The following is a 19709-nucleotide window of genomic DNA, read 5'->3' as shown; positions in this document are numbered from 1 at the left end:
TAGAATCATAGAATGGTTAGGGTTGGAAGGGACCTTCAAAGGTCATCTAGTCCAACCCCCCTCCAAGGAGCAGGGACATCCCTGACTAGGTCAGGTCGCTCAGAGCCTCATCCAGCCTGGTCTTGAACGTTTCCAGAGATGGGGCCTCCACCACCTTTCTGGGCAACCTGTTCCAGTGTTCTATAACTCGCATCGTAAAAATTTTTTTTCCTAATTTCCAATCTAAATCTACCCCCCTCTATTTTAAAACCATTACCTCTCGTCCTATCGCAACAGGCCCTACTAAACAGCCTTTCCCCATCTTTCTTGTAGGCCCCCTTGAGGTACTGGAAGACCGCTATCAGGTCTCCCCAGAGCCTCCTCTTCTCCAGGCTGAACAGCCCCAACTCTCTCAGCCTGTCCTCATAAGAGAGGTGCTCCAGCCCTTTGATCATCTTCGTGGCCCTCCTCTGGACCTTCTCCAACTGGTCCATGTCCTTCTTGTGCTGGGGGCTCCAGAACTGGACACAGTACTCCAGGTGGGGTCTCACCAGGGCAGAGTAGAGGGGGAGAATCACCTCCCTCGACCTGCTGGCCACGCTTCTCTTGATGCGGCCCAGGATGCGGTTGGCCTTCTGGGCCGCAAGGGCGCATTGCCTGCTCATGTTAAGCTTCTCATCCACCAGCCCTACGTACCTATAAAAGCTCTTCCTGTTACATTTTATATCCCTGGCCAGATTCAGTTCTGCCAGGGCTTTGGCCTTCCTTACCTTATCCCTGGCCACTCGCGCAGCCTTTTTGTAGTCCTCCCAGGCTACCTGTCCCCACTTCCACCCTCTATAGGCTTCCTTTTTCACTTTCAGTTGGTCCAGGAGCTCCTTGCTCATCCACGCCAGCCTCCTGGCCTTTATGCCCGACTTGTTTTTCATCGGGATGCACCTCTGCTGAGCTTGGAGGAGGTGCTCCTTGAATATGGACCAACTTTCCTGGGCCTCTCTTCCCTCCAGGGCCGCCTCCCATGGCACTTGCCCCATCAGGTCCCTGAAGAGGCCGAAGTCAGCCTTCCTGAAGTCTAGGGCAGAGAGCTTGCCGTGTATTTTCCTTGCTGCCCCGTGGATCTTGAACTCCACCATGTCATGGTCGCATGCTACAGTGTGGAGGAGGAGGTACTTAATTAACAAATACTTCTGTACATAAAGGATCTGAAACTCCAGGCAAGGACATTCCCCTCCGTTTTCAAGGTCTGTATAACACAGCATCTTTGTCAGCTTAGAGACAGGTACCCAAAAGTGTCACTTGTGCTCTCAAGTGATCAACAGCAGGGTTTATCTGCAACGTTGCCATGTTTCCCAGACAAAAATACCTGTGCAAAAAGCTGTGCAGGTGGTCTATGCATGTGCTTGCACACAGGCATACACACAGACACTCATCCAGAAATCCTAGAAAATTTCTTATTTCTTTAAAATTCTGCCCAGTTAAAATTTCTCAGCAGAAATTGGAACTTTGGAAACGTTGGATGCAGGGTGGGCCTTGGGAGATACTGAACGATAACACTTGTTTGTCTGAACTCCACAGTTCCATGTTTTAGTACTTACATCCAAAACTGGTTTGATATAAGGAAAAACATTTTTATTATGAGGGTGATAAAATATTAGAAAACACTGTCCAGAGAAGCTGCAGAACCTGCATCCTGGGAGATATTCAAAATCTGACCATACCAGTTACTGAGCAGCCTGATCTAACTTCACCTACTTTGAGCAGGGGGTTGGATTAGATGATCTTAAGAGGCCCCTTCCAATCTAATGATTCTATAAAATTAGCAATATTTTACACAAGAGACTAAAAATTTGACTGATTTTCCAAGGAACTAACTTGTTCTATGTTTTGTGGATTTTGAAGATAAAACAAATAGACAAATTTAGGATGGAAAATTGACAATTTGTAGCTACAAATAAGCTGCTATCATTATGTGTGAGGAGAAAGAAAATCAAGAACTCCATATTGTAATATTAAAAATTGTAACTAAGCCCCACATCAGATACTTTTATCTTTTTATCAGTATACTTAATACAATCATAATTATCCAAACTTTTTTTACAGAAACTGTGTTATCCTCATTAAAAAAGCTGTACACAACAAAACATGCTGCAGAACATTTTATCCACCAGCTAATTGGGTCTCTCATTCACAAAACAAACAAGCTTAAATTGTAGGGAAAGTTAATTGCACAGAAAGAAATGTCATGATGTGAGAATTTCATGAAGACCTCTAATTTAATTCATTTGTAATTAAAAATATAACCAAATTATTAAATTTCTTATAGTTTTTCCAATAAGAACTTTTTTCTCACTCACAGTGAGGCAAAAGAAATTATTTGTATAAGATAACAACTTTATATTAAGTTCCCATAGGATTTTTTTTCACAGAAGTAGTTTTAAAGTGTCTTTGAAAGTTCCCCTCTTTACTCTCAGTTGTGATACCCTCTTTCCTCACTGCCCTTTTGTCCTTTTTCTTAATGGCCAGGTCCTGTTTCTAGGCATACACGGTGTTTTGCCTTATTATCATGCCTACAGACCAGATTTCAATCACAAAACTTTTCCCAGTCTTGCAAACATAAAATGTACATAGAACTCAGTCATGATTTATATCATTTGAAAAATATACACATTGATTGTGTAGTGTTGTTAATTAATTTGAATTAAACAGCATGCATAATCCTACCCTAAGACTCTAAAGGACACAGTATTAAACAAAAGAATGGTACTTTTATGCTTTGTTGAGGGCTTAAAAAACCATTAATAAAGAAAATCTTTATTCTCTAAACCCATGTGAAAGAGTATAGTGAGATTTATACCCTCAAAATAAAGCATAAATCACTGTCACAGTTTATCTTCCTGAAAATGATGCTTGAATGTAGCCTATGATGAGACTGAATACATCTGAGAGATTTATATTTAAAGATCTGCTTTAATCTATAAAGAATCAAACTACACTGTGTTCCTAATAAAAGGAGACCAGCCTTATCTAAAAGGATGAGCAGTATGATAATAGGCGTACACAGAAAACTGCCTAAAATTAACCAAAATTAAAATTTCAACAAATTGATATCACAGATCACCATGAGGAATGGGTGCCTCTGTGATACTGTCGCAAGGATTTTAATGATTTTTCTCCGAGTACGTTTTATACATGCTGTCTGCAGTTTTGCTAGAAAATATTTTAAGCATCATAAAGACTACTGCTAATTGTTAGGCATTACTTGAAAAAAAAATAAAAGCTATAGAGAGCTAGCACTGAAAAATGAGTGATGGGAGTTTATTAAGTGTTACCTTCCTTCCTATCCCAATGAGTTGTGCATTCTTCTCTACGTACTTTTTACTGTGCATGTTATATAAATGATGTTTACCAGTGTCAACATAAAGTATAAAATCTTTTATAAAATGAAATTTAACGTAAACTATAGTTTTTAAATATCATTTACATACTGCTCATTACTTAATAGAATGACTTAATATTCATAGTAGCTTCATAGGAAAACAACCCTGTAAGGTCACAGGAAAGTATTTTAGTTGAAAATAATGCCACTGATACATTTAAGTCTTTCTTTTACATTGACCTTAAAGATACATTAACAGATACTGTGAATATTGTTTAATACTCCATTTAGAATTGTGAGAAAAATCCTCAAAAGCAGCTCTGATAGCAAGCAATTCTGATTGTAGCTCTACTTCTAAAAGCTTCATTTGATCAGTTCATTGAACTCATCAGAGTAAATTTAATTCACTGAGAGCTTGCAGTGAGAAACACTCATGAGTGCCTAACCATTCACTAGAGAAGTAATTTTAAAAAACAAATGCTTGCTATAGTATCTTCTGTTTTCAGAGACCACAAGAATGACTCAGGTAATGAATGATAAGAATTGAAACTTGCCTGAGTAAGTCGACATTCTAAATCCCATTTTTCAAAACAAATTTGGATCTACATACCTTTTATACTAGTTTTACTCTTCTGGATAGATATTTTATGTAATAATTCTAGATGTGCTGGCACTATGCCAATTTTATTCAAACAATCCAGAGATAGCACTAATATTGTATAGTCTACTGATAAATATATGTAGTACTGAGGCATATGATTGAAACCTCTGTAATTTATAACAGATGAGGAAGTATAAAGTGTATCTCATTCTGTTGTATTGGACCTTAAAGAAAATAACACAATAGAAACTGTAAGCTATAATAAGTATATACATTATATACATAGGCATACACTGATACACCTATATCTGTATCTTACGGTACAACACAATGTTAAAACACTAAAAATTCTTTGGAATCCCTATGAAGTTCATGTTTTAGTCAAGGCAGACTGAATACACTACAAGTTGCTATAGGCCGGTCCGAGAAGATCCAGTAACAACATTTATATAGTCTATATATGCTCTAGCTAACTGAGTATAAGCCAAATGAGAAAAACAACTTTCAATATCCAAGCACAGTGACTGAACCAAGAGACCATTTTCATCTGAGAAGGAACCTGCATCAGAGGTTATAAGAACCTCTCTGGCAAAAAAACATACAACAGAAAGAGAACTCTTCAGTTCTGAATAATTTTGAAAGCTTTGTAAGATATATGAGAGATATCTGAATCAAAATATTTTCAATGTCTGACCTGTAAAATATGATATCTACTACATTAAGGCTTAACATGAACTGTTGGCTGTGGAGGAAGGAAATCTTCTCAGGCAGAAGCACTAGTTTTGGATTGTTATATCCTATCTACAAAAATGATTTTTTTTATGAATGCAAAATAAAGCTTACTTCAAGAGCAAAAGCTTTAATTTTTGTAACTGTACTTGCTATTCCTGCACAGTATGTAGCTCCTACAGATGTGCCATAGACTATTTTTTTTTAAGCCAATATTCACAGAAAATGCAGTGACAGCTCCACAGTAACATTACAGAAACTGAAAGGACAGTGGAACTAGAATCTTTAATAGAGCTTGTAACTTTCTCACTTCATATTTTTTCTACGTTTTTTCTAAAGGAGGTGTTGAATGGCAAAGAATACCATTTGAGATTGATGTATTTTAATTATCTTTAAAACAGCAGCTGTGGAAACCTCCCATGTATTACCTCGTCATTATGTCTCATTCCTGACATAGAAGAATCAGAAAGGCTCTGGGAAAGAGCACTCTCTACAGTTACTGTTCTTACTAAAAGATTGCTGCATAAGCTTAAACGATTCTGAACTGTAGGATCATATTCATACTAAGCAACAGACTAATTTCAACAGTGCATTTTGTGATGATCAGCTTCTACATGCAAGATTATGGACTAGTCATTCCAACTGACTAGTTCACAGTGAGCTAGTGAGAAGCAGCACAACACGTCAACAGTTGTCACAAGTTGTGTTGGTAACTACTCCCATATACACAGCAGAATTAAATAATATTAAGACATTGAACCAACAAGCTCAGTAGTTCAGACAAAACTGAACACAAAACTTACACTGAGTAAAAATACTTAAACCAACAGTAGATATTTAACTGCATATAGCGTCATTATTTTTAACTTTCTCTCTAGTTTTCCAGTCTCTGTTTTACCCTCTGGTTGCCTGACCTAGGCACAGATCATGGTCTGGATTACACAGGTGGTTTGTTGTTGTATATTCTTTGTTGCATTCCCTCAAATTTTGAAAAATAAGAGTGTACTGTTAACCAGTTTCTTGCTTTTACAGCTAGGGAAACTCTGGACAGACAGCTTATATAAAATCTCAGATACGCATACACTCAACCATTAGTGAGGAAACCGAAGAAGGATGACTTAAATGACAGCTATTTCAGTGCTAACCACTTCATCTGAAATATCCACTTACGAGTTTCATCCATCATGCACAGACTAATCTTCAGTCCCTGAACTGTCCTCACCTCTGAAACTTCATTTAACTAGCAGCACAGCAAAGAGAATAGGGACCACCTTCTATCTATGTTAAGCAAGATGAGTCAATCTGCAAGATTCTACACACTGGAACTGTGAAGTCATATCTTCATACCAAACAGCTGGTAAAATAGTATTTCCAGAAACTTAAAATACAGTGTGGGAGGGGAAAGGGGCCTTCTGCTTGCAGCTGACAGTGCAGACCTCTGTTGGCAGCTGCAAACTATTTCACAGACACCTTCAGCAAAGTAGTCTTTCCTTTCTGGCTCAGCAAGAAATAAAAATAGTCCTGTGGCAAGAGCTATGGAATTTTAAGTTACAGGTGGGATGTGGGGATGAAATTCAAGTTCCCACAGTTACAAGTCATGGTGGTCCAGGAACACTCCAGCTAGTCTCTGCGTAGACGGTGAATGGATTGACTGGGAACAATGGATCAACATGAGACTAAGTGATTGCCTGAACTCCTAAGTAGCCTCACTACAAATAATTGGCTTAATTGGTACAGGAGATCTCAAGGTGGGAATTTGGGACAGTCCTGGACGTTTTCCCAGGCAACTCATACTATGGCTAGACCACTTGATAGGCACTATTTGTACACTGCAAAGTGTTAATTAGCTACTTGGTTGGAGAATCTGGCCATCCCAGAGACTTCTTCAGGCAATTTCCTCTGTAAAATTGACCAAACTGTATAGAGAAAAGATACTTGCATAGTATCATAGTAGAAAGCCTGAGGAACAATTACATAGGAGAGTCTTTCAAGCATACTTAAGACAGTTAGGAAATCTTTTGCACGTAATTTAAGAAAATAAATAGCAATTAATAATTCCTGTGCTGGAGTAGTGATATACAATCACAGGCCAGCTGGAAATAAAGACTCATCAGAATAGTAATTCATAGCATCTCACCCACTACAGCTGAAGACACTGTCGCAAGGACCCTTATCATCTAGACAGTGTGTGACCATGCTCTTCAAGATGTTTGATTTCCCACTCGAGTTTTACCCTATCCAAAGACCACCCCAAATGGTTTAACATTCTGGTCTTTGCAACAGTCTCAATGGTGCACTGACCAAAGCAGTTTGATCTTCAGCTGACTAACAACTAAGAAAATGACAGTAGGAGGAGAGGTGGTCTAGATTTGATTTACATGCTGTAATTCAAGATTCACAAAAGCAATTCTCTAATTGCCTGAATTTTGCGAACCTAATACGGAAAAAGGCTGTCATTTATTTAGGTTTCTTGCACTTGTTAATAGAACTTTTCAAAAAGAAAAATCACTGGCCTCCCTTAACATACTTTAACCTGTGCTGCATACTGCCATGCAAAAAAATGAAGACGAGCATCCAGGAATAAGACAACTCATTTTTGTACTGGCATTTCTTTTCCTACTCCTCCCAAATATATTCATATGTTATCTAAAAGGCCATGAAAATTTACACAGCTTAGTATATATTAAAAAAAATATTGCTGCATTTGTTTATCTTTGATTAAAAGCACAGCAGAATGATTAATAATTTTCATTAAGAGCTGGTGCCACTCCTCTAAATACAACCCCAGAGCTACATTCTTGAAGTCTGTTTCTCACAAAAAGCAAAGTTCTGGTTCACTCTCTTTGACTATGACTAAAAGAGCACATGGGAAATACAGGGAAACTTAACAGAGTGAAAAGAAAAATGTTAATTTTTAAATTCTCATATCCATCCTTTCCAGGCAGGTACCTTTTTTTTTTTTCTTGGAAAAATAGCATTAGGGAGGTTCTCCATTCTTTGAAAGTCTACCAAGCGGTATATAAAAAAAATTAAAAGGGTAAGGGGGAGAGGGAAAGCAAAAATTAAGTTTACAAGCTGTAATTTTTGATGTCAGAATTGACAATTACATCACATTCTAATTTGCCAAGGTTAACTTCTGATTCTATTATTTTGCTATTTCAGTTTTATGTTGTAAATTACTTGTCTCTTCAGACCAGTGTCTCCTTCTGCTGATTACAAATTTTTCATGCTTCATTTCTTCTTACCCTTTGTTATAGTGCAAATATTCTCAAAAGTAGTTACTCAGGATAAACTTTAAAAATATTTATTCTTTAAGCCTCAATAAGTGGCTTCTCCTCCTTGGGGTCCTGCTCCTTTATAATTTTCTGATGTCTTTTTTAGGTTCAAACTCCAAAAGTGAGTAACCTAAACTTACTTCCAAATTTAGAAAAAGCTTGAGGTTTTATTTACTCTTCCACTGCTAGCCTCCCAACATTGCACTGTACCTGTTGCCACTTCAAGATTGAAGATGAATATCACTCCTCCTTACATAATCTCATCCTGCTATTCCTCTCTCTCCAGCATCCTTTTGTACAGCTCTACCTCAGAAGGCACCAACTGGAAAAGGAGAAATCAATGCTGCTGTTGGCACCTGTATTAAGGAGAATACATTATCCCACCACACTTTCCTGTGAGGAACAGTCTGGATGCAGTCATAAAGGTTTCTGAGAGTCATACTGGATTCCATTCGTCAAGATCGGTAAGATCCACACTAAAAAAAATCTGAACAAGCCACAGGTCTTTGCACAAGTAACCTTTCAAAATCTGAAAATGGAAAAATGTTGAGTTTTTAAAATATATAGGTTTCTGAGAAGTGTTATAGTTTCTAACTTTAACCTACACACGTACACAAAGCAATCTGAAAATAATACACTGATTCCAAGTGTAATCCAGTGTATCTGATTGTTGTAAAGGGCATAACATAAAGGGCAATGAACAGGCATGGGAAAAGAGCAGTAGAAATACAAAGTCACTCTATAAATTTCACCTTATTGCTGAGTATTTTCATAGTTTTTAAAAATTTAGTTCTTTTTATTATGAAGTGGTGAAAAAAATGAGTTAAGGATCTATTTGCATTGATAAGTTAGCAGGAAATTCCACAAAGGCAACGCTTTAAATGAACACACAAAATTCTACCGATGAGGGCTACAAAACCCTGTGACACAACACAAGATAGCATTACTGCAGTATCTTCTACCCTTTTAGAGACCTTTACCCTATAAGGTGCCGAAAGGCTCTACTTATGCTGCACTCAGTGCAAAAAAAGCCATGAAATTGAAGCCATTACCTCATGAAATTGAATCCTTAAACATTAAGTTACTCAGTAAAAGGTTCTTCATTGTTAATTTTTCTCCTGTAGTATTTTAAATATCTTTTTTGGAAAAGTTTGCATTTATACATCTCCTCATGTTTTCTCCTTCCTGCAACTGCACCCTGTACCCAGACAATTTTATAACAGTGTTTTCTATTATAGTGATATCTGAAACAGTGTGCATTGTACCCTAAATACTGATGGGACAGTTAACAGAAACAAACCTCCCATAATTAATAGGTCTACTTAACTGGAAAATAAGACGTTGTAACCAAAAACAGTAACAAAGAAAACCACTTAATCTGTCTGGGGATCAAGCAGCTGAGTCCTGCTTTCCCAAACATCTATGTCCCCAACAGCTCTTTCTATAGACTTACCTCAGAAAAATACGTGCAGGAGAAAAGGAGACTGATGCTGTAGTTAATCCCTTGTGGTCAGGGGACAGCATTACTATGTCGTAGTCTCCTGCAAAGTGCCTTTCTCGATCCACTCTCTAGGTCTAGGGCTACTGAACGTCATTTTTAGAAAATTCAAACAAGCTGCACGTTTTACATAAGTGAGGATATTTCTTCTAGCACTGAAAATGTGTTAACATCTTTTGTTCATTTACAGAAAATTATAATGCATCTCGAGGTTTATGAAGAATAATTTCCCACTGTCAAAATTCACCCAACACATTAGGAATATTGTCAGCAGAGGAAGAGGAGATCATGCTATTTTATACTGTGCAGAGCAGGTAATGAGGAAGTGTCTAACACCATACTAGCACAAGGCTTATTGCTTCCCTAAGAGAGTTTGATGGTTGACATGGTTCTGAGAGAAATGTCTCAGGCCTTTTACATGGGACACAAGTTCTAGCCACTTTATATATCCTGAATTATTGGTCACAGAGAACTGAGCAAGATCCATTCCCTCGCATGCAGATGAGCTTCAAATGGCACAGCAAGAGCTTATCACTAAGGAATTCCATGTAAAAATTTAGAAGAGCAAAAAGGTTATATTAAATAACCATTAAGATTTGGCATTTAACAGTAAAACAAAAAAAAAAATCCCCACAAAATATGTCTAAGCAGCATACAATACTTTCTAGCTTATCTTTCCTACTTAGTGTGGAACATATATTAATGATGTTAAATAAAAAAAAAAAAGTACAATATGTAATAAACAGTATGTATATTGAATGTATTAAGATTTTTTAAGTAGTTTAATGGTTAATTCAGCAAATAAAATTTTCACAGACTTTGATGATATTAAACTTCTGGGTTGTGACCATGTAAAGAAAATGACATCCCAGAAACTACTCCTTTTCAAAAAGTTGTGATTACTTGAGATATATCTATAGAGTGCAAATAAAATCTTCATATAGCATCTCCAAATATTGTGTATAAACTACACACTTCTACTGAAGAACTATTTTAGAAATATTTTACTGAGTTTCAAAAAATTTAATTTATTCTACTTTTTATATCCTTCCACTGGTAAAGCCAGCCATGGAACAATGACTTCAACTGTTTGGGATGTAGAGGAAGATTAAAATTTTAACTCAGACTTTTAGAGCTTTCAAAAATGACCTGACATCAGTTTTCTATCATAACAATGTTACTGTTTCAAAGTAAAATATGCTAGTATTTATTAGAACTAGGAACAAGTTCTGTGCTCTCATCTGAAAAGCTAAAGAAATTTTTGTTTCCAGTCCTGATATACAAAGATTCCAAATCGGTCGCTACACACCATTAACAGTGAAGCCATAGATGAACTAACAAGGATAATTCAACTGTACCTATTATCACCATTCTTCAAAGTGCTGGTGGATTTGCTGAAACGTACAGCAGATATTTTCTTTCTTAAATGTAAAATAGCAGCCTAAACAAATTAATTTATCTGAATGGAGAGGAGGGGAAGGGATTAGGGCAGAAACCATTACATAACCAACTTTCTTGGATCTAACTGAAGCTTCTGTGGAAAAAGCAGGTTCATACAATTTCTGCTACTACACTATTTAGCTTTCTTATATATCAGCTAATATTTTTTTTTTTCAAAAATCCATGAGAAAAGATCAAAATCAGACTAAATTCTGAGTAACCAAATACTGCCAACGTCTCCACTTCTGTTATTACATAGGTCCAGGATGTAACATAGAACAACGGTAACTCATTTGCAGTATACTTCACCGTGCATGGTGCAGACACAGATTAGAGGATGACATAATGGATAAAGCACTGGCCTTTCACCCTTGGGATTTTGTCCAGCCTGCAGTCCTATCAGATAATGGGTTTGGCAATCTCCACTAGTCTCTTTTGGACACTAATCCCCACTACAGAATCTCTATAATTCATCATATAATTTAATACACCTGGCAACCTTACCACCAGTTCATTCTTTCGTTACGTAATGGTCCAAAGTGAAGTCAAGGGTGGTTAATGCTCTGACAATCAGCTATTATCTCCCATAACAGCTGATTTTGAGGGGATTATTGCAGTCATAAACCATTTTATAAAAATTGGCAACTGGGAAAGCAGTGTAACAAAATAAGGTGATATTTAGAGGTTTTATCACTGATTTTCTAACAATCTGTAATGGAGTTTCTAAAATAAAAATGCTGGAGAGGAAACTTGAAATTAAAGATACAGATCACAAGCCAAGAATCTGAGGCCTGAACAGGCTTATGGCCAGAAAAGTTTGACTATTTGGAGGTTACTGACACTTTTTAACTTTTTTCTTTTTTTTTTTTCTGTCAAATAGACAGTATATTTCTTCTTTATTTTATCTCAATTATTAGTTGAACTCTTCCCTTTATCAGCATTCCTCCTTTTTCACTTTGAAGCATTTCACCATTGATTACTACTCCAGTTTTAGATCCACAGCCTTGTTCACAAATGAACAAGGGACTTCATTGCTATCAGGACCAACTGCTGAGGATGTAAGTGAGCCTTCAGGCAACACCAAAGGGGACCTGTACTCAGTTTATGGGACAAGAAATCAGCTCACTGTAACTGTAGGAAAGATTAGGAAGAAGATGAGCAGCTGAGACTCCAGTCTAAACTACAATGGCATTAACATATGAGCAAACAGACAATAGTTCCAAGGTACTTATAGTCAAACAAATTAGCATGCACAGTTCTCACTGGAAAGAAGAATCAGTTCTACAAATTTGTAAAAAAGCTTTAAAAATTTCACCAACTAAAATGTAACAGAAGGCAATTGAGCTCTAAACTCTGTTACCAAAGGCAAAATGACTTGGTAGGCATCAAATTGTAGAAGAATAATCGAAAAAACATATCAGATGCAAGATCTTTCTTGGTAGATCTACCCAGCTACGTCTCTGCAATGTCATTTTATATAGCATAGGGTAGTAGCATTAGTTGGATCCTATTTATTTAATCAACAAAATTGTTTCAAAGAACAGATTTTGCACAATGAAAAAAAAAAACAAAAAAACCAATAAAACAAAGCCAAAAGAATTTGAACCATAGCCACTCCTGCTCTGACTGAGAGGCATTACTAAAAACGTCCAGCTGAATAAAATATGATCTGCTTCATGGAAGCTTTACAGAATTGTGTTGAAATTAGTTTCTGTATTTCATGACAGGATATCATCTACCTGTCTTTCCTCATGCAGATTTGCCTTGAGCAAGGTTTCCTGCAATACAAGGAGATGTAAATTCCTGCCTCTGCTTTGAACCAAGCATTTTAGGTATAAGTCAATGTGGCGCTAAGCTCAACTTCGTAAGTCTATGTTTGGTTCTGTACAACTGAATTTTATGGTAGTTTTTATACCAACCTCAGTGGCAAAATGTTCAAGTTCTAGAAATCAAACCAGCAACAGGATGAGTTTTGTAACGTAGCATAGAAAACTGTAATTTGTATGCAAATTACAAGCATAACAGGATAAAACTGAAGGCTTTACTTACAAGAATAGGAAAAAAAGTTTGTGCATGGAATTTTAATATTACCTTACTAATTCTTTGAAACCAAAAATCAACCAAAACAAAAGTGGAAATGCAGATACTGCTGTGATGGAACAGCAGACTCACTGTTTGGCAAACTCGGGTGGAAATGTGTGTTTATTGTTGGACTTCCTGTGAGTAGAATCACTACAATTGCTTTAAGAAAATCTTTCTGAAAATGCTGAGTTAGTGGATAGAAATATAAATGAGATTTTACAAAACTGTCTGCTATGCTGAAAAACATTTAATCCTTCAGAGACTGTGTATATACACCATGAGTTGTCTGAACCATCAAAGTGTTACAGCAAGGACATTAAATAGATATGATATTCCTTTATCCGGAAATTTCAACCAACTGAAGGCAATTGCTGCTCAGACTGTCATAGTATACCAGTCAGTATTAAAATTACTATATAGCCTTTAAGTTTATCTTTGATTAAAAATTAAATTTACCTCTACTTTATCATTTTTGTAGCCCTACAGTGTCCATGTGTTCGCACAGTTAAGTCAAGTCAAACTAAATATTTAATACACTGTTCTAATTAGCTACAAACTATTACCTGATTTAAGTCTGTAAATGAATGTGAAAAGACTCTGGAGGCCTAACATTAACCTTCATCCACTCCAGTTATAGGAGAGAAATTACAGGCTCTAATTAGACTCTTTAAACTGCAAAGAAATAGAATTTTCATAACCAGCTTATTAAAAACTGAAGGCCCCCTTGGGACAGGGCAAATTGCTTCTACCCTGATCCGCTTATCCTTGTACAACACCATACAGAAGACTCACATTGTCTGACTTACACAGCTCATATTTCTCCCAAATTAATGAGCACTCAAATTATTCCAGCTGCCCCCTTGGCACGGGGAAGAATTGAAAATACATGGCTGCCAAGTGACGTGTATAACCCAGCTGCTAAATAAAATGTGCTTAAGGGGACACAGCTGTTGAGGTGCCTATTTACATTAAAATAAGTCCATGGATACAGAACAAATGCCTAAAGACAGCAAACAGTGTATAACACTTTGTTTAACCCTTTCATTAAACCAGGTCACAAAAATTTGTAGCATCATTTATAGGCTAGAGGTAAAAGCATGGCCTTTTCACCTTATGATTTGTTTCTGCTAATTTGTCTAATCTTGGAAACTTTCTGATTTTCTTCTGCAGAACTGGTAAATTCAGAGGAATCATTAAATAGTACAGTTCACACGTCAGAAAGGGCAACTGATTTTTCAGAACAGCTGTACTTGGGAAAGATACAGAAAATTTAACTTCATTCCCTGCTATCCAAACATGTGTGCCATGTGTGATAAGCATTATTTTCGAGACAGCAGAATTTCTGAAAATTATACTTGCAGAAGATTCAGAGAGACTTGTAGAGTCAGACCATTATGAGATTATGACATTTTTGTGCCTTAGCCTACACAGGCTGCCAACTCATTTCCACATGAAACTAAGGGTACCAAGTATTACTTTTAAAATGCTAAATAGTATAGGAACTCAGTTCCGGAAGAGTTGTTCTAAAAAAAATCATGATTCTGTGATTCATAGCCCACAATTTTAAAATGTTTTGTAAAACCTGATTTTAATCCAACTGACTTGAAAATTACTGTGCCAGTTGTGAAGCCACTGAAATAATAGGGGCCAATACAATGTTTCTCTTTGCTAATCAGGAATACTTGGCCAATGGATACCTTAGACCTAGCACCAAAATCCAATTCCAAATTCTCACAGTCAAAAAAGTTTGTTTTATTCAGGAAGCACATATGAGGTCCAAGGCATAAGAAAGTGTATATGCAAGCTAACTCTAACAAGAAGTGTACAAAAACCAGCAGATAATGTAGATAAGGTTCAAGTAGTCAATGGTTTATTTATTTCAGACTTCACCAGAAAGTTTAACTTGAGCAGTCACTATGACACAAGCATTTTTAACTATGGGATTAGGAGCTGAGGTCATATTTGGAAAAGAATGGTAGATAAATAAGATGTGTTTAAATAAATGAAGCCTAATAAAACTTCCAACAGAGTATTCAAGGAACTAATCAAATTAATCTTTACACTACCAGTGATTATTTTTTTAAGATCTGTGGGCAGCAAAGGAAGTGCCAAGGACAAGAAAAGGGAAATACATTTTAAATCTTTTAAAATTTTATTTTCAAAACCAATAAAAAACTTGTAGTATTACTTCCTAGATTTTACTACCCAGAAAGATGCTAACAAAAGTGATTAAACAATCAATTCACAAGCATATATACGACAATAATGTGGTAAGAAATGGCCAAGATCAATCTAAGAGCCATTCTGCCAAACCAATCTGATTTCCTTTTATGACAAGTATCTTCTGTACTATATAGGAGAAAAGAGGAGGAGAAAGATATCTTGGTTAAATTCTGTAACTATTTTTAGGAGAAGTGTGGTCATCCATGCCAATCTAGAACTCATAGACAGCATATCATACATAAGAACTTCCAATTTGGACTGACAGAAAAATAAGCCACTGTGTGTTATCTGCTCAGTGATGTTGTCTACCTCTAAGGACTACTAGCCTAATTAAATGAACATAAGGGTGAATGCACTTTTCAGGCAGCTGTGCTCTCAAAGTGTATTTATTACTGTCATATTAGGAAGATAATTTGGTGGAGGGGGAAAGATCTGGCCTGGATCGAGTGCAATTTAATAATATGATTCAGGATTTAGATGACTGACTAAAGACAACACTTAAAAATTTGTCAAATTACATGAAGCTGGAAGTTACTCCAAGCACTTTGGAATACAGAGTTAAACTTCAAAATAGTATTTTTGAGCAAGAGAAACAGTTTGCAATGAACAGGATTAAATTCAGTTCAAATAAGTAGCTAATTAGGAGGGAAAGTTCTAATGCATTGAAAAATGATGGGGAAAATTTTAGTAGAATATCAGAAAAAGATCCAGATTTTCTAAAGAATCACAAATTCATTGTGGGTCAGCAATGGCAAACTACTGAAATAAAAGCAAATATCAAACACTTGCTGCCTGTGCCTGAAAGAAATGGCAATAAACACTTGACATGAATGCAAGACAAAGGAGGTGGTTATTCAGTTCTACCTGTGAAAAAGAGAAATGTAAAACACCTTTAGCTAGAGTTTGTGTTCACTGTTGGGCCTAGGCTGTTAGAGAGGTCTGTGATAAAGTAGGAACCCTGCATGTCCACAAGAATTTTCTTTTTACTTCTCATTAGCTATCCTAGCTAATTATATAAGCTCTGTAAACCAGTATGTCATCCAACAGTAAGACACATTTCACAGAAGCCTATATACACTGTAACATATTGGTTATCCTAGATAATTAAACATTAAACACAAAAAGCAGGTTTGCTTCATCATAACTGTTAATTCTTTTCTGACTGCATCCTGAGCACGTAATTTAATGATTTTACCTGTCACTGACTCCAGGTACTGCTATTACTGGCTAGATATATGTGTGTGTCTATTAACCTGTTTATAATGCTGGCAAACCGTTGGGTTTGAATTCACTCAGGTTCCAGCACTTAAATACGAACAGCAGCAGTCAAGGTGTTTAGAAAGAACTATTTAGACTATTTTTAAACATGATACTAGAAAAAAGAATGAGGAGCAGAACTTCTTTGGACACTAAATATGAAAACAGTTTAGGGAGGTCCATCCTTTGAGTTCAGAACTACACTAAGCACTTTTTTTTTTTTCCCTGACGTGAATCACAAGCTATGCTCTGAGTTCTGTAGTTAATTGTAAAAACATGCTCTGTTTGCTCTTTCAGTTTTCACTACTGGTTTTGCATTGTCCAAACCATATAAAAATATGCAGTGATGTCATCATATGTATCACGGACAAGAAAAACAGACGAATACTCTATAAACACTCTTCACTCTTAGAACATGTAGCCTAAACAACGAGCTTCCCATGTTCCTCTAAAAGGAGGAGGAAGAATGAGAACTCGGAAATAAAATGAGGACATTGAGCATCAGCACACTTACATCTGACATTAAGAAATACAGGAAAGTTAAGTTACTGGTGAAAAAATGCATAACTCCAAAGTTAAGAGACAAAAATAATTTATTTTGCTGAAGAATTTTTGACACTGAGCAACTGATTTCTTAAAAAACTTCCAGACACGCTACATCACTGTACACATTTTCCCTTGTGGCAATCTTCAGAAAATAATTGAATCTCTTCAAAGAGCATATTTTGGGGGTTTTTTTTACTGCCTCCATCACTACACCAGTTAAAATACCTAAAATCAGATCAGTAATTCAGAAATCTAGGACATTTTTAACACAGAGAGTTGTTTTAAATATCTAAAAAACCTCCTAAAACTTCAGTAATTTTTAATATAAATGCTGCCTTTGGGGTCCAAACACAAATAAAAAACATTTCATCAACAAGTAGAATGATAATGGCCTGTACAGAAAAAAATCTTTTCGGGAAGTGACTGTTCCTTCAGCACATAACGCTACCCACTGCATATGAGAAGTAATAAATCTGTCAATGAGGAGTGATTTCATAACCCATCTAGACCAAAAGACAACTCGAATTCAGGTCTGTGTTTCAGAGAGAGATCAGATGCAGAGGAGACATGATACTCTCACACGATAGCTCCCCTATATGGCAATTCATTGCAGGAAACAGCATCCTTTTCACCAGAAAGCAGAAGGGAATTAAAATACCACAATACTCAAGAAAGTGAATTGTCATGTACGCTAATATCACTTCTACATTGCAGCGGAACATCACCTAATGATGGAGGAAATAGTACTGAATTTCAAATAAGCTTTCAATATGTGAAATGGAAACTCAGGCATATGACATCTTGCACGATTTCCTTAATTAATTGATTTTCAGCTGATCATTACAGATAAGTCAGAACAACCATGTACAATTCTATTGTCTCCAAAAAAATCACCAGTGTCTTTTTGGAGAGACAGCTGTCCCTAGGATCAATCATCTTAAGGATAAAATAAGCGCTTAGCGTTTAGTATCACTGCAATCATGTAAAAAGGACACTTCAGAAATAAAAAAAAAAAGGAGATAAAAATAAAGTGAACAGAAAAATAAGAGACTATTGGAGTAGGGAAATAAAGACAAAAGAACAAAGTAAATGTCTGCAGTGTCCAATAAAAGACAAGAGAAGCAAGAATGAAAGAAAGTTGGAAGAAAAGACCAAGAGAGCATTAAAGAAGAAAATAGCTTACAAGAGAAGGAAAATAGCACTTTTGAGAACTGTAAAGGGCAAAGTTTGCTCCGCAAAGCAAAACGGGGATTTTTCAGAAAACAGGGTTTAACAAAATGCACTGAAAACTAGACATTGAGAGCTCTTAGTGTCATGAAATAGAATAAACATCCTTAATGCAATGTCAGGGGACACAGGGAAAAAGTGCCCAATTGAGACACATAGGGAATGTAATAATAATAATAAAAAACATTAGGGAAGTCCAGATACAAGCCTAACATTGTATCTTATGATCCAGTAAAAGGAAATATATGACTGCATATAAAATGAGAGCAAGAAGACAACAGAAAACACAAAAACACGGAAGAGAGAAGAGAATACATGCACGTGCAAGTTCTCTCTGTAAAAAGCATGCCTCAGGAAAGGGAAATCTAATGTGTAACAAATTAAGACAGATTCAACCTATTAATGAGACCGCCAAAAGAAAAAAAAAGGGGTTGTTCAATCAAAGGTAGAAGTAGGTTAATTAAGCCAAACAACATTTGACACATGGAATTAAATCCCTGCCCAGCTGAGCCTGAGGGCCCAGCAGTCCCACGGGCCCTGCGGTAGGGACAGCTGTCACAGAGGGAGGGTACAGTCCCCGGGACTGATCCTTCACTGACCCAGGGAGGTAAGGAACACAGCTGGGTACCAGAGGAAAAGCAATGGCCAGCTGGGGGCAACGAAACTCCAGGAATCCTGGCTGATGCCAGAGAGCAAGGTAACAAACATAGCTCCACTGAAACTGCTTGCCTATCTGTCCATCATCCCCTTCCTATTGTTCTGTCCAACTCCACAGTTCCTTTGGGTTAGCCACTGCTTTCCCTTCCACAGGAAAAACATTTGGTGTCTGTGCAATTTCCTCTCACCATCACGCACAGCATTTAAGGACTGCTATATTTAAACACTGATCTGAAACAAAGATATGTGTGAACTGAAAGACATCTATTCCTGAACGAATTCACAAGTTGACACTTAATTCAGAGTACAAATGTTGATCTTCTTGTCAGTTAAACCTGTTTGGAAGATGGGAGGATAAGAATACCTGCATGTGGAGTTCAGGAATACTCAAATTCTTAATAGATACTTCTCAACATTGCCATGCATAGGCTATAATATATGGTGCTCTGTGCTACATAGATATATATACACTTGTACAATCCCATTTATGTCTGCTGGAAGGAAGATATGAGGGAGGAAGAGGAAGCCCTGGATAGAAAAGAACTTTTATTATTTAGCCTTTCCCTTCATAACATTTACTCTGACATCAGTCATATTCTTGAAGTGAAGCACAAAATTATGTTACTACTAGAGTCACTGAAATTAGAATTTGGTTTCCCAGATTTTTCTAGAAAATTTATTTTCATCTACTCAAAGCAAAAAAAAAAGTTTTACTTGAAGATTATCCACTTAAATAAAACTTCATATTTCTTTAAACCACATACAAGAGCTCCACTGTGCTGAAATCCAGTAAATGAGATGTAGATACGGTGTTTTCCT

At 36.6% G+C, this 19709-nt stretch overlaps 1 protein-coding gene across 1 annotated transcript in view; it reads right to left on the bottom strand.

Moving 5' to 3' along the window:
- Nucleotides 1-19709, bottom strand: part of CACNA2D3 (calcium voltage-gated channel auxiliary subunit alpha2delta 3) — a 432124-nt gene that overhangs the window by 154564 nt on the left and 257851 nt on the right. The window lies entirely within an intron of this gene.

The sequence above is a fragment of the Chlamydotis macqueenii genome, chromosome 10 (assembly GCF_036417535.1).
Source record: "Chlamydotis macqueenii isolate bChlMac1 chromosome 10, bChlMac1.mat, whole genome shotgun sequence".
NCBI lineage: Eukaryota > Metazoa > Chordata > Aves > Otidiformes > Otididae > Chlamydotis > Chlamydotis macqueenii.
The sequence above is the reverse complement of the archived record's forward strand: the minus strand, read 5'-3'. Positions and strand labels throughout refer to the sequence as shown.